Raw genomic sequence first — 15,287 nt, forward strand, 5'->3', positions numbered from 1 at the left:
GAATATTAATTCTAATTAGATGAGCGGGACTTGTAGCTTTTTGCTCTGAATAGTTTTGGCATCTCACTTTTTCCTTTGAAGTTTAGAATGATTGGCTTCTCTAGGAACTTAGAATTTCGGATAGTGTTATTGACTTTCCTAGTTAAGCATGTTGATTCTTGAACACAGCTACTTATGAGTCTTGGCCGTGGCCCTAAGCACTTTGTTTTCCAGTATTACCACCGGATACATAAATGCCACAGACACATAACTGGCTGAACCTTTTCAGATTGTGACTCAGCTTTGCTAGAGTCCCCAGTTAGTGGTGTCCAGAGCTCTTAAGCACACTCTTTTTGCTTTGGATCACTTTTTACCCTTGCCTTTTGGTTTTAAGGGCTATTGGCTTTTTCTGCTTGCTTTTTCTTTTTTCTTTTTTCTTTTTTTTTTGCAAGCTTCTTCTTTTTCACTGCTTTTTCTTGCTTCAAGAATCAATTTCATGATTTTTCAGATCATCAATAACATTTCTCTTTGTTCATTATTCTTTCAAGAGCCAACAGTTTTAACATTCATAAACAACAAGATCAAAAATATGCACTGTTCAAGCATTCATTCAGAAAACAAAAAGTATTGTCACCACATCAATATAATTAAACTAAATTCAAGGATAAATTCGAAATTTATGTACTTCTTGTTCTTTTGAATTAAAGCATATTTCATTTAAGAGAGGTGAAGGATTAATAGATTTTATTCATAGCTTTAAGACATAGTTACTACATACTAATGATCATGAAGTAGAGACACAAAACATAGATAATCATAACATAGAAACCGAAAAACAGAAAGAAATAAGAACAAGGAATGAATCCACCTTAGTGGCGTCTTCTTCTTGAAGGACCAACAATGTCCTTAAGCTCTTCTATGTCCCTTCCTTGCCTTTGTTGCTCCTCCCTCATTGCTCTTTGACCTTCTCTTATTTCATGGAGAATGATGGAGTGCTCATGATGTTCCACCCTTAATTGTTCCACATTGTGGCTCAAATCTTCTAAGGAAGTGTTGAGTTGTTCCCAATAGTTGTTGGGAGGAAAGTGCATCCCTTGAGGCATCTCAGGGATTTCTTGATGATGAGCTTCCTCATGCATCTCTTGAGAACCGTGGAGGGTCTCTCTTGCTTGCTCCATCCTCTTCTTGGTGATGGGCTTATCCTCTTCAATGGAGATGTCTCCTTCTATGATAACTCCAGCTGAGTAACATAGATGGCAAATAAGGTGAGGAAAAGCTAGCCTTGCCATGGTGGAGGGCTTTTCGGCTATTTTGTAGAATTCATTGGAGATGACTTCATGAACTTCTACTTCCTCTCCAATCATGATGTTATGAATCATGATGGCCCGATCCACAGTAACTTCAGATCGGTTGCTAGTGGGAATGATGGAGCGTTGAATGAACTCCAACCATCCTCTAGCCACAGGCTTGAGGTCCAGTCTTCTTAGTTGGACTGGCTTGCCTTTGGAGTCTCTCTTCCATTGAGGTCCTTCCACACATATGTCCATAAGGACTTGGTCCAACCTTTGATTAAAGTTGACCCTTCTAGTGTAGGGGCGTACATCTTCTTGCATCATGGGCAAGTGGAACGCCAATCTCACATTCTCCGGGCTAAAATCTAAGTATTTCCCCCGAACCATTGTGAGATAATTCTTTGGACTCGGGTTCATACTTTGATCATGGTTCCTAGTGATCCATGCATTGGCATAGAACTCTTGAACCATTAAGATTCCGACTTGTTGCATGGGGTTGGTTAGGACTTCCCAACCTCTTCTTCGGATCTCATGTCGGATCTCCGGATACTCATTTTTCTTGAGCTTGAAAGGGACCTCAGGGATCACCTTCTTCTTTGCCACAACATCATAGAAGTGGTCTTGATGGCTTTTGGAGATGAATATTTCCATCTCCCATGACTCGGAGGTGGAAGCTTTTGTCTTTCCTTTTCCTTTCCTAGAGGATTCTCCGGCCTTAGGTGCCATTGATGGTAATGGAAAAACAAAAAGCTTATGCTTTTACCACACCAAACTTAAAATATTGCTCGCCCTCGAGAAAGAGAAGAAAGAAGAGAAGAAGAAGAAGAAGAAGAAAATATGGAGGAGAGGGAGAGATGGTGTTTCGGCCAAGGTATGGAAGAGGTGTTTGTGTTGTGTGAAAATGAAGTGGAATGGAGGGGTTTATATAGGGAAAGGGGAGAGGGTAGGTTCGGCCATTTTGGGGTGGGTTTGGGTGGGAAAGATTTTTGAATTTTGGAGGTAGGTGGGGTTTATGGGGAAGAGTGGATGGATGTGAGTGGTGAATAGGTGATGGGGAAGAGAGATTGAGGTGATTGGTGAAGGGTTTTGGGAAGTGTGATATGGGGGAGAGTGTAAATAGGATTAGGAGGTAAGGTGGGAATATGTTAGGTGGGGATCCTGTGGGGTCCACAGATCCTGAGGTGATCCTGTGGGGTCCACAGGTCCTGAGGTGTCAAAGAATTCCATCCTTGCACCAAATAGGCATGTAAAATGCCTTTGCATACCATTCTGGCGTTTAAACGCCGAGGTGATGCACGTTCTGGGCGTTCAACGCCCATGTAAAGCATGTTCTGGGCGTTCAACGCCCATGTAAAGCATGTTCTGGGCGTTCAACGCCCATATGCAGCATGTTTCTGGCGTTGAACGCCAGTTCCATACTTGTTACTGGCGTTCAGTGCCAGCTTTCCTCAAGGCACATTCCTGGCGTTCAAACGCCAGAATGTTGCTTGTTTCTGGCGTTCAGCGCCAGATTCATGCTCTGTTCTGGCGTTGAACGCCAGCTAGATGCTCCTTACTGGCGTTGAACGCTAGTCTGTGCTTCCTCCAGGGTGTGATTTTTCTTCTGCTATTTTTGATTCTGTTTTTAATTTTTATATTTTTTCGTGACTCCACATGATCATGTACCTAATAAAACACAAAATAACAATAAAATAAAATAAAATAAAATAAGGTTGCCTCCCAACAAGCGCTTCTTTAATGTCAATAGCTTGACAGTGGGCTCTCATGGATCCACAAAGGTGATCAGGTCAATGTTGTATAGTCCCAACACCAAACTTAGAGTTTGGATATGGGGTCTTAACATCAAACTTAGAGTTTGGTTGTGGCCTCCCAACACCAAACTTAGAGTTTGACTGTGGGGGCTCTTCTTGACTCTGAACTAAGAGAAGCTCTTCATGCTTACTCTCTTTTGTCACAGAGGGATGGCGATGTGCCTTAAACACAAGGTAGTCCCCATTCAATTGAAGGACTAATTCACCTCTGTTGACATCTATCACAGCTCCTGCTGTGGCTAGGAAAGGTCTTCCAAGGATGATGCAATCATCCTCTTCCTTCCTAGTGTCTAAGATTATGAAATCAGCAGGGATGTAAAGGCCTTCAACCTTTACTAACACGTCCTCTACTACTCCATAAGCTTGTCTTAATGACTTGTCTGCCAGTTGTAATGAGAACAATGCAGGTTGTACCTCAATGATCCCCAGCTTCTCCATTACAGAGAGTGGCATAAGATTTATCCCTGACCCTAGATCACATAGAGCTTTTTCAAAGGTCATGGTGCCTATGGTACAAGGTATTAAGAACTTGCCAGGATCTTGTCTCTTTTGAGGTAAATTTTGCTGAATCCAGGTATCTAGTTCATTAATGAGCAAGGGAGGTTCACTTTCCCAAGTCTCATTACCAAACAACTTGGCATTCAGTTTCATGATAGCTCCTAAATATTGAGCAACTTGCTCTCCAGTCACATCTTCATCCTCTTCAGAGAAAGAATACTCTTCAGAGCTTATGAATGGCAGAAGGAGATTTAATGGAATCTCTATGGTCTCTATATGAGCCTCAGATTCCTTTGGATCCTTAATAGAAAACTCCTTCTTGCTTGAGAGACGTCCCAGGAGGTCTTCCTCACTAGGATTTTCGTCCTCCTCCTCCCTTGTGCATTCGGCCATGTTGATTACATCAATGGCCTTGCACTCTCCTTTTGGATTCTCTTCTGGATTGCTTGGGAGAATACTGGGAGGAGTTTCAATGACTTTCTTACTCAGTTGGCCCACTTGTGCCTCCAGATTTCTGATGGAGGATCTTGTTTCACTCATGAAACTGAATGTGGCCTTTGATAGATTAGAGACTAGATTGGCTAAATGAGAAGTGCTCTGTTCAGAATTCTCTCTCTGTTGCTGAGAAGATGATGGAAAAGGCTTGCTATTGCTCAGCCTATTGCGTCCACCATTGTTGAAGCCTTGTTGAGGCTTTTGTTGATCCTTTCATGAGAAATTTGGATGATTTCTCCATGATGAATTATAGGTGTTTCCATAAAGTTCACCCATGTAATTAATCTCTGCCATTGCAGGGTTCTCAGGATCATAAGCTTCTTCAGAAGCTGCCTCTTTAGTACTGTTGGATGCATTTTGCCATCCATTCAGATTTTGAGAAATCATGTTGACTTACTAAGTCAACACTTTGTTCTGAGCCAATATGGCATTCAGAGCATCAATTTCAAGAACTCCTTTCTTCTGAGGTATCCCATTATTCACGGAATTCCTCTCAGAAGTGTACATAAATTGGTTATTTGCAACCATGTCAATGAGTTCTTGAGCTTCTGCAGGCGTTTTCTTTAGGTGAATGGATCCACCTGCAGAATGGTCCAATGACATTTTTGAAAACTCAGATAGACCATAATAGAATATATCTAATATGGTCCACTCTGAAAACATGTCAGATGGACACCTTTTGGTCAACTGCTTGTATCTTTCCCAAGCTTCATAGAGGGATTCACCATCTTTTTGTTTGAAGGTCTGAACATCCACTCTAAGCTTGCTCAGCTTTTGAGGAGGAAAGAATTTATCCAAGAAGGCAGTGACCAGCTTATCCCAGGAGTCCAGGCTATCCTTAGGTTGTGAATCCAACCATATTCTAGCTCTGTCTCTTACAAAAAAGGGGAAAAGCATGAGTCTGTAGACTTCAGGATCAACTCCATTCGTCTTTATAGTCTCACAAATCTGCAAGAACTCAGTTAAAAACTGGTAAGGATCCCCAGATGGAAGTCCATAAAACTTGCAGTTCTGTTGCATTAAAGCAACTAGTTGAGGCTTAAGCTCAAAATTATTGGCTCCAATGACAGGAATAGAGATGCTTCTTCCATCAAATTTGGACGTTGGCTTTGTGAAGTCACCAAGCATTCTCCTTGCATTATCATTATTGAGTTCGGCTGCCATCTCCTTCTCTTGTTCAAAAATTTCTGAAAGGTTACTTCTCGATTGTTGTAATTTAGCTTCTCTTAGTTTCCTCTTCAAAGTCCTTTCAGGTTCTGGATCAATTTCAACAAGAGTGCCTTTTTCCTTGTTCCTGCTCATATGAAAGAGAAGAAAAATAAGAAAAGAAGAGGAATCCTCTATGTCACAGTATAGAGATTCCTTTATGTTAGTAGAAGAAGAAAGGGGAGAAGAATGTAGAAGAGGGGATTCGGATATTTAGATGGAGAGAGGTGAAGAGAAGTGTTAGTAATTAAATAATTAAATACAACAAGAAAAGAGGGAGAATTTCGAAATAATTTAAAAAGGGGTTAGTAATTTTCGAAAATTAAAGATAAAATATAATTAAAATTAAAATTTAGAGCAAAAAGAATTTTTGAAAAAAAGGTGAGATATTTTCAAAAATCATAGAGGGAAAAGTAGTTAGGTGGTTTTGAAAAAGATAAGAAACAAACAAAAAGTCAAATAGTTAGTTGAGAAAGATATTAAAATCAAATTTTAAAAAGATAAGGAGATAAGAAGTTAGATAAGATATTTTAAAATCAAATTTTGAAAAAGATAAGAAGATTTAATTCAAAAATTTAAAATTACTTACTTCACTAACAAGAAACTACAAGATAAGATTCTAGAACTTAAAGATTGAACCTTTCTTAACAAGAAAGTAACAAACTTCAAATTTTTGAATCAATCACATTTTTTGTTAGCTAATTTTTGAAAATTTGATATAAAGATAAGAAAAAGGTTTTGAAAATATTTTGAAAAAGATTTTTTTTTGAAATTTTCGAAAAAAAGAGGAAAAATTGGAAAAGATATGATTTTTGAAAAAGATTTTGAAAAGATAAGATTTTAAATTTTTGAAAATTTGACTTGACTTGTAAGAAACAACTAATTTTGAAAATTTTTTATTTTTGAATTTTTAATTATGAGAGAGAAAAACACAAACATGACCCAAAACATGAAAATTTTGGATCAAACACTTAATGCATGCAAGAACACTATGAATGTCAAGATGAACACCAAGAACACTTTGAAGATCATGATGAACATCAAGAACATAATTTTAAAAAATTTTTGATGCAAAGAAAACATGCAAGACACCAAACTTAGAAATCTTTAATGCATGGACTCTAACAAACGAAAAATGCATATGAAAAACAACAAACAACACAAAATAAGAAAACATCAAGATCAAACAAGAGGACTTATCAAGAACAACTTGAAGATCATGAAGAACACTATGAATGCATGGAATTTTCGAAAAATGCAAGAAAATTTTTTAAAGCATGCAATTGACACCAAACTTAAAAATTGACTCAAGACTCAAACAAGAAACACAAAATATTTTTTATTTTTATGATTTTCTAATTTTTTTTTGGATTTTTATTATTTTTTTCGAAAATATACTTTGGAAAAACGAAAATAATAATAAAAAAATATTTTTGAAAGATTTTTGAAAACTTTTTGAAAAGAAAATTACCTAATCTGAGCAACAAGATGAACCGTCAGTTGTCCATACTCGAACAATCCCCGGCAACGGCGCCAAAAACTTGGTGGACGAAATTGTGATCCTCAAAGTTGGTCTCTTTGTATTTGTATGAAATCAAAAATACCCCAAAGAGATCATGGTGTGATGAATTGGGATCTTAATAATCCCTGGTGTGATCATAACTCCGTTCAACTTAACCAGCAAGTGTACTGGGTCATCCAAGTAATACCTTACATGAGTAAGGGTCGATCCCACAGAGATTGTTGGTATGAAGCAAGCTATGGTCACCTTGTAAATCTCAGTTAGGCAGATTAAATGGTTTATGATGAGTTTGAAAATTAATAATAAACAGAAAATAAAATAGGATATAAATACTTATGTAAATTAATGGTGGGGAATTTCAGATAGGCGTGTGGAGATGCTAGAATCCTCTCGAATCTCTACTTTCTTATCACATTCATCCAATCCTTCTTACTCCTTTCCATGGCAAGCTGTATGTAGGGCATCACCGTCTTCAATGGCTACTTTTTATCCTCTCGGGAAAATGATCCTATGCGCTGTCACAGCACGGCTAATCATCTGTCGGTTCTCAATCATGCTGGAATAGAATCCCTTGATTCTTTTGCGTCTGTCACTAACGCCCAGCCTTCAGGAGTTTGAAGCTCATCACAGTCATTCAATACCGGAATCCTACTCGGAATACCACAGACAAGGTTAGACTTTCCGGATTCCCGGGATCTTACTCGGAATACCACAGACAAGGTTAGACTTTCCAGATCCCCATGAATGCCGCCATCTATCTAGCTTATACCACGAAGATTCTGTTGGGGAATCTAAGAGATATGCGCCCGGCCTAAAGTAGAACGGAAGTGGTTGTCAGTCACGCGCGTTCATAGGTGAGAATGATGATGAGTGTCACGGATCATCACATTCATCAAGTTGAAGTGCAACGTATATCTTGGAATAAGAATAAAAGAGAATTGAATAAAAAGTAATAATAATTGTATTGAAACTTGAGGTACAGTAGAGCTCCACACCCTTAATCTATGGTGTGCAGAAACTCCACCATTGAAAATACATAAGTGAAAGGTTCAGGCATGGCCGAATGGCCAGCCCCCTGAATGATCAAAAGATTGAATGGTCAAGAGATCCCCCTTTTAATACAATAGTAACTTATCCTATTTATACTAGACTAGCTACTAGGGTTTACATGAGTAAGTAATTGATGCATAAATCCACTTCTGGGGCCCACATAGTGTATGCTTGGGCTGAGCTTGATCTATCCACGAGCTGAGGCTTTTCTTGGAGTTGAACGCCGAGTTATAGCGTGTTTCTGGCGTTCAACTCCGGGTTATGACGTGTTTCTGGCATTTAACTCCAGACAGCAGCATGTACTTCGCGTTGAGCGCCACTTTACGTCGTCAATTCCCGAATAAAGTTTGGACTATTATATACTGTTGGAAATCTCTGGATGTCTACTTTCCAACGCCATTGAAAACGCACCATTTAGAGTTCTATAGCTCCAGAAAATCCATTTCGAGTGCAGGGAGGTCAGATTCCAACAGCATCAGCAGTCCTTTTGTCAGCCTTTTTCAAGGTTTTGCTCAAGTCCCTCAATTTCAGCCAGAAATTACCTGAAATCACAGAAAAACACACAAACTCATAGTAAAGTCCAGAAATGTGAATTTAACATAAAAACTAATGAAAACATCCCTAAAAACAATGCCAAAAAGCGTATAATTATCCGCTCATCACAACACCAAACTTAAATTGTTGCTTGTCCCCAAGCAACTTAAATTCAAATAGGATAAAAGAGAGATATACCATAAATTTCAAAATCAATGAATATTAATTCTAATTAGATGAGCGGGACTTGTACACAGCTACTTATGAGTCTTGGCCGTGGCCCTAAGCACTTTGTTTTCCAGTATACCACCGGATAAATGCCACAGATACATAACGGGTGAACCTTTTCAGATTGTGACTCAGCTTTGCTAAAGTCCCCAGTTAGTGGTGTCCAGAGCTCTTAAGCACACTCTTTTGCTTTGGATCACTTTTTACCCTTGCCTTTTGGTTTTAAGGGCTACTGGCTTTTTCTGCCTGCTTTTCTTTTTTCTTTTTTCTTTTTTTTTCGCAAGCTTTCTTCTTTTCACGGCTTTTCTTGCTTCAAGAATCAATTTCTGATTTTTCAGATCATCAATAACATTTCTCTTGTTCATCATTCTTTCAAGAGCCAACAGTTTTAACATTCAAACAAGATCAAAAATATTGCACTGTTCAAGCATTCATTCAGAAACAAAAGTATTGTCACCACATCAATATAATTAAACTAAATTCAAGGATAAATTCGAAATTTATGTACTTCTTGTTCTTTTGAATTAAAGCATATTTCATTTAAGAGGTGAAGGATTAATGGATTTTATTCATAGCTTTAAGACATAGTTACTACATACTAATGATCATGAAGTAGAGACACAAAACATAGATAATCATAACATAGAAACCGAAAAACAGAAAGAAATAAGAACAAGGAATGAATCCACCTTAGTGGATTCTTCTTCTTGAAGGACCAACAATGTCCTTAAGCTCTTCTATGTCCCTTCATTGCCTTTGTTGCTCCTCCCTCATTGCTCTTTGATCTTCTCTTATTTCATGGAGAATGATGGAGTGCTCATGATGTTCCACCCTTAATTGTTCCACATTGTGGCTCAAATCTTCTAAGGAAGTGTTGAGTTGTTCCCAATAGTTGTTGGGAGGAAAGTGCATCCCTTGAGGCATCTCAGGGATTTCTTGATGATGAGCTTCCTCATGCATCTCTTGAGAACCGTGGAGGGTCTCTCTTGCTTGCTCCATCCTCTTCTTGGTGATGGGCTTATCCTCTTCAATGGAGATGTCTCCTTCTATGATAACTCCAGCTGAGTAACATAGATGGCAAATAAGGTGAGGAAAAGCTAGCCTTGCCATGGTGGAGGGTTTTTCGGCTATTTTGTAGAATTCATTGGAGATGACTTCATGAACTTCTACTTCCTCTCCAATCATGATGCTATGAATCATGATGGCCCGATCCACAGTAACTTCAGATCGGTTGCTAGTGGGAATGACAGAGCGTTGAATGAACTCCAACCATCCTCTAGCCACAGGCTTGAGGTCCAGTCTTTTTAGTTGGACTGGCTTGCCTTTGGAGTCTCTCTTCCATTGAGGTCCTTCCACACATATGTCCATAAGGACTTGGTCCAACCTTTGATTAAAGTTGACCCTTCTAGTGTAGGGGCGTACATCTTCTTGCATCATGGGCAAGTGGAACGCCAATCTCACATTCCGGGCTAAAATCTAAGTATTTCCCCGAACCATTGTGAGATAATTCTTTGGACTCGGTTCATACTTTGATCATGGTTCCTAGTGATCCATGCATTGGCATAGAACTCTTGAACCATTAAGATTCCGACTTGTGCATGGGGTTGGTTAGGACTTCCCAACCTCTTCTTCGATCTCATGTCGGATCTCCGGATACTCATTTTTCTTGAGCTTGAAAGGGACCTCAGGGATCACCTTCTTCTTTGCCACAACATCATAGAAGTGGTCTTGATGGCTTTTGGAGATGAATATTTCCATCTCCCATGACTCGGAGGTGGAAGCTTTTGTCTTTCCTTTTCCTTTCCTAGAGGATTCTCCGGCCTTAGGTGCCATTGATGGTAATGGAAAAACAAAAAGCTTATGCTTTTACCACACCAAACTTAAAATATTGCTCGCCCTCGAGAAAGAGAAGAAATAAGAGAAGAAGAAGAAGAAGAAAATATGGAGGAGAGGGAGAGATGGTGTTTCGGCCAAGGTATGGAAGAGGGGTTTGTGTTGTGTGAAAATAAAGTGGAATGGAGGGGTTTATATAGGGAAAGGGGAGAGGGTAAGTTCGGCCATTTTAGGGTGGGTTTGGGTGGGAAAGATTTTTGAATTTCGGAGGTAGGTGGGGTTTATGGGGAAGAGTGGATAGATGTGAGTGGTGAATAGGTGATGGGGAAGAGAGATTGAGGTGATTGGTGAAGGGTTTTGGGAAGTGTGATATGGGGGAGAGTGTAAATAGGATTAGGAGGTAAGGTGGGAATATGTTAGGTGGGGATCCTGTGGGGTCCACAGATCCTGAGGTGATCCTATGGGGTCCACAGGTCCTGAGGTGTCAAGGAATTCCATCCTTGCACCAAATAGGCATGTAAAATGCCTTTGCATACCATTCTGGTGTTTAAACGCCGAGGTGATGCACGTTCTGGGCGTTCAACGCCCATGTAAAGCATGTTCTGGGCGTTCAACGCCCATATGCAGCATGTTTCTGGCGTTGAACGCCAGTTCCATGCTTGTTACTGGCGTTCAGTGCCAGCTTTCCTCAAGGCACATTCCTGGCGTTCAAACGCCAGAATGTTGCTTGTTTCTGGCGTTCAGCGCCAGATTCATGCTCTGTTCTGGCGTTGAACGCCAGCTAGATGCTCCTTACTGGCGTTGAATGCTAGTCTGTGCTTCCTCCAGGGTGTGATTTTTCTTCTGCTATTTTTGATTCTGTTTTTAATTTTTATATTTTTTCGTGACTCCACATGATCATGTACCTAATAAAACACAAAATAACAATAAAATAAAATAAAATAGGGTTGCCTCCCAACAAGCGCTTCTTTAATGTCAATAGCTTGACAGTGGGCTCTCATGGAGCCACAAAGGTGATCAGGTCAATGTTGTATAGTCCCAACACCAAACTTAGAGTTTGGATATGGGGTCTTAACATCAAACTTAGAGTTTGGTTGTGGCCTCCCAACACCAAACTTAGAGTTTGACTGTGGGGGCTCTTCTTGACTCTGAACTGAGAGAAGCTCTTCATGCTTACTCTCTTTTGTCACAGAGGGATGGCGATGTGCCTTAAACACAAGGTAGTCCCCATTCAATTGAAGGACTAATTCACCTCTGTTGACATCTATCACAGCTCCTGCTGTGGCTAGGAAAGGTCTTCCAAGGATGATGCAATCATCCTCTTCCTTCCTAGTGTCTAAGATTATGAAATCAGCAGGGATGTAAAGGCCTTCAACCTTTACTAACACGTCCTCTACTACTCCATAAGCTTGTCTTAATGACTTGTCTGCCAGTTGTAATGAGAACAATGCAGGTTGTACCTCAATGATCCCCAGCTTCTCCATTACAGAGAGTGGCATAAGATTTATCCCTGACCCTAGATCACATAGAGCTTTTTCAAAGGTCATGGTGCCTATGGTACAAGGTATTAAGAACTTGCCAGGATCTTGTCTCTTTTGAGGTAAATTTTGCTGAATCCAGGTATCTAGTTCATTAATGAGCAAGGGAGGTTCACTTTCCCAAGTCTCATTACCAAACAACTTGGCATTCAGTTTCATGATAGCTCCTAAATATTGAGCAACTTGCTCTCCAGTCACATCTTCATCCTCTTCAGAGAAAGAATACTCTTCAGAGCTTATGAATGGCAGAAGGAGATTTAATGGAATCTCTATGGTCTCTATATGAGCCTCAGATTCCTTTGGATCCTTAATAGAAAACTCCTTCTTGCTTGAGAGACGTCCCAGGAGGTCTTCCTCACTAGGATTTTCGTCCTCCTCCTCCCTTGTGCATTCGGCCATGTTGATTACATCAATGGCCTTGCACTCTCCTTTTGGATTCTCTTCTGGATTGCTTGGGAGAATACTGGGAGGAGTTTCAATGAGTTTCTTACTCAGCTGGCCCACTTGTGCCTCCAGATTTCTGATGGAGGATCTTGTTTCACTCATGAAACTGAATGTGGCCTTTGACAGATCAGAGACTAGATTGGCTAAATGAGAAGTGCTCTGTTCAGAATTCTCTCTCTGTTGCTGAGAAGATGATGGAAAAGGCTTGCTATTGCTCAGCCTATTGCGTCCACCATTGTTGAAGCCTTGTTGAGGCTTTTGTTGATCCTTTCATGAGAAATTTGGATGATTTCTCCATGATGAATTATAGGTGTTTCCATAAGGTTCACCCATGTAATTAATCTCTGCCATTGCAGGGTTCTCAGGATCATAAGCTTCTTCAGAAGCTGCCTCTTTAGTACTGTTGGATGCATTTTGCCATCCATTCAGATTTTGAGAAATCATGTTGACTTACTGAGTCAACACTTTGTTCTGAGCCAATATGGCATTCAGAGCATCAATTTCAAGAACTCCTTTCTTCTGAGGTATCCCATTATTCACGGAATTCCTCTCAGAAGTGTACATAAATTGGTTATTTGCAACCATGTCAATGAGTTCTTGAGCTTCTGCAGGCGTTTTCTTTAGGTGAATGGATCCACCTGCAGAATGGTCCAATGACATTTTCGAAAACTCAGATAGACCATAATAGAATATATCTAATATGGTCCACTCTGAAAACATGTCAGATGGACACCTTTTGGTCAACTGCTTGTATCTTTCCCAAGCTTCATAGAGGGATTCACCATCTTTTTGTTTGAAGGTCTGAACATCCACTCTAAGCTTGCTCAGCTTTTGAGGAGGAAAGAATTTATCCAAGAAGGCAGTGACCAGCTTATCCCAGGAGTCCAGGCTATCCTTAGGTTGTGAATCCAACCATATTCTAGCTCTGTCTCTTACAGAAAAGGGGAAAAGCATGAGTCTGTAGACTTCAGGATCAACTCCATTCGTCTTTATAGTCTCACAAATCTGCAAGAACTCAGTTAAAAACTGGTAAGGATCCCCAGATGGAAGTCCATAAAACTTGCAGTTCTGTTGCATTAAAGCAACTAGTTGAGGCTTAAGCTCAAAATTATTGGCTCCAATGACAGGAATAGAGATGCTTCTTCCATCAAATTTGGACGTTGGCTTTGTGAAGTCACCAAGCATTCTCCTTGCATTATCATTATTGAGTTCGGCTGCCATCTCCTTCTCTTGTTCAAAAATTTCTGAAAGGTTACTTCTGGATTGTTGTAATTTAGCTTCTCTTAGTTTCCTCTTCAAAGTCCTTTTAGGTTCTGGATCAATTTCAACAAGAGTGCCTTTTTCCTTGTTCCTGCTCATATGAAAGAGAAGAAAAACAAGAAAAGAAGAGGAATCCTCTATGTCACAGTATAGAGATTCCTTTATGTTAGTAGAAGAAGAAAGGGGAGAAGAATGTAGAAGAGGGGATTCGGATATTTAGATGGAGAGAGGTGAAGAGAAGTGTTAGTAATTAAATAATTAAATACAACAAGAAAAGAGAGGGAGAATTTCGAAAATAATTTTAAAAAGGGGTTAGTAATTTTCGAAAATTAAAGATAAAATATAATTAAAATTAAAATTTAGAGCAAAAAGAATTTTTGAAAAAAAGGTGAGATATTTTCGAAAATCATAGAGGGAAAAGTAGTTAGGTGGTTTTGAAAAAGATAAGAAACAAACAAAAAGTCAAATAGTTAGTTGAGAAAGATATTAAAATCAAATTTTAAAAAGATAAGGAGATAAGAAGTTAGATAAGATATTTTAAAATCAAATTTTGAAAAAGATAAGAAGATTTAATTCAAAAATTTAAAATTACTTACTTCACTAACAAGAAACTACAAGATAAGATTCTAGAACTTAAAGATTGAACCTTTCTTAACAAGAAAGTAACAAACTTCAAATTTTTGAATCAATCACATTTTTTTGTTAGCTAATTTTTGAAAATTTGATATAAAGATAAGAAAAAGGTTTTGAAAATATTTTGAAAATTTTTTTTTTGAAATTTTTGAAAAAAGAGGAAAAATTGGAAAAGATATGATTTTTGAAAAAGATTTTGAAAAGATAAGATTTTTAAATTTTTGAAAATTTGACTTGACTTGTAAGAAACAACTAATTTTGAAAATTTTTGACCAAGTCAACCCAAAATTTCGAAAATTTGGAGAGAAAAAGAGGAAAAGATATATTTTTTATTTTTGAATTTTTAATTATGAGAGAGAAAAACACAAACATGACCCAAAACATGAAAATTTTGGATCAAACACTTAATGCATGCAAGAACACTATGAATGTCAAGATGAACACCAAGAACACTTTGAAGATCATGATGAACATCAAGAACATCATTTTGAAAAATTTTTGATGCAAAGAAAATATGCAAGACACCAAACTTAGAAATCTTTAATGCATGGACTCTAACAAACGAAAAATGCATATGAAAAACAACAAACAACACAAAATAAGAAAACATCAAGATCAAACAAGAGGACTTATCAAGAACAACTTGAAGATCATGAAGAACACTATGAATGCATGGAATTTTCGAAAAATGCAAGAAAAATTTTTAAAGCATGCAATTGACGCCAAACTTAAAAATTGACTCAAGACTCAAACAAGAAACACAAAATATTTTTTATTTTATGATTTTCTAATTTTTTTTTTTTGGATTTTTATTATTTTCTTTTCGAAAATATACTTTGGAAAAACGAAAATAATAATAAAAAAATATTTTTGAAAGATTTTTGAAAACTTTTTGAAAAGAAAATTACCTAATCTGAGCAACAAGATGAACCGTCAGTTGTCCATACTCGAACAATCCCCGGCA

The 15,287-nt window shown here is 38.4% G+C and overlaps 2 non-coding genes across 2 annotated transcripts; both read left to right on the plus strand.

Annotated features, from left to right (window-relative positions):
* Positions 1-4,736: 4,736 nt before the first annotated feature.
* LOC130949399 (small nucleolar RNA R71) lies at positions 4,737-4,840 on the plus strand. Its single transcript, XR_009073379.1, has one exon. It is a non-coding gene; the product is annotated as a small nucleolar RNA R71 (small nucleolar RNA).
* An 8,308-nt stretch (positions 4,841-13,148) lies between these two features.
* On the plus strand, positions 13,149-13,252 carry LOC130949405 (small nucleolar RNA R71). Its single transcript, XR_009073380.1, has one exon. It is a non-coding gene; the product is annotated as a small nucleolar RNA R71 (small nucleolar RNA).
* The last annotated feature ends 2,035 nt before the right edge of the window (positions 13,253-15,287 follow it).

This window comes from Arachis stenosperma, chromosome 1, assembly GCF_014773155.1.
Source record: "Arachis stenosperma cultivar V10309 chromosome 1, arast.V10309.gnm1.PFL2, whole genome shotgun sequence".
Taxonomy (NCBI): domain Eukaryota; kingdom Viridiplantae; phylum Streptophyta; class Magnoliopsida; order Fabales; family Fabaceae; genus Arachis; species Arachis stenosperma.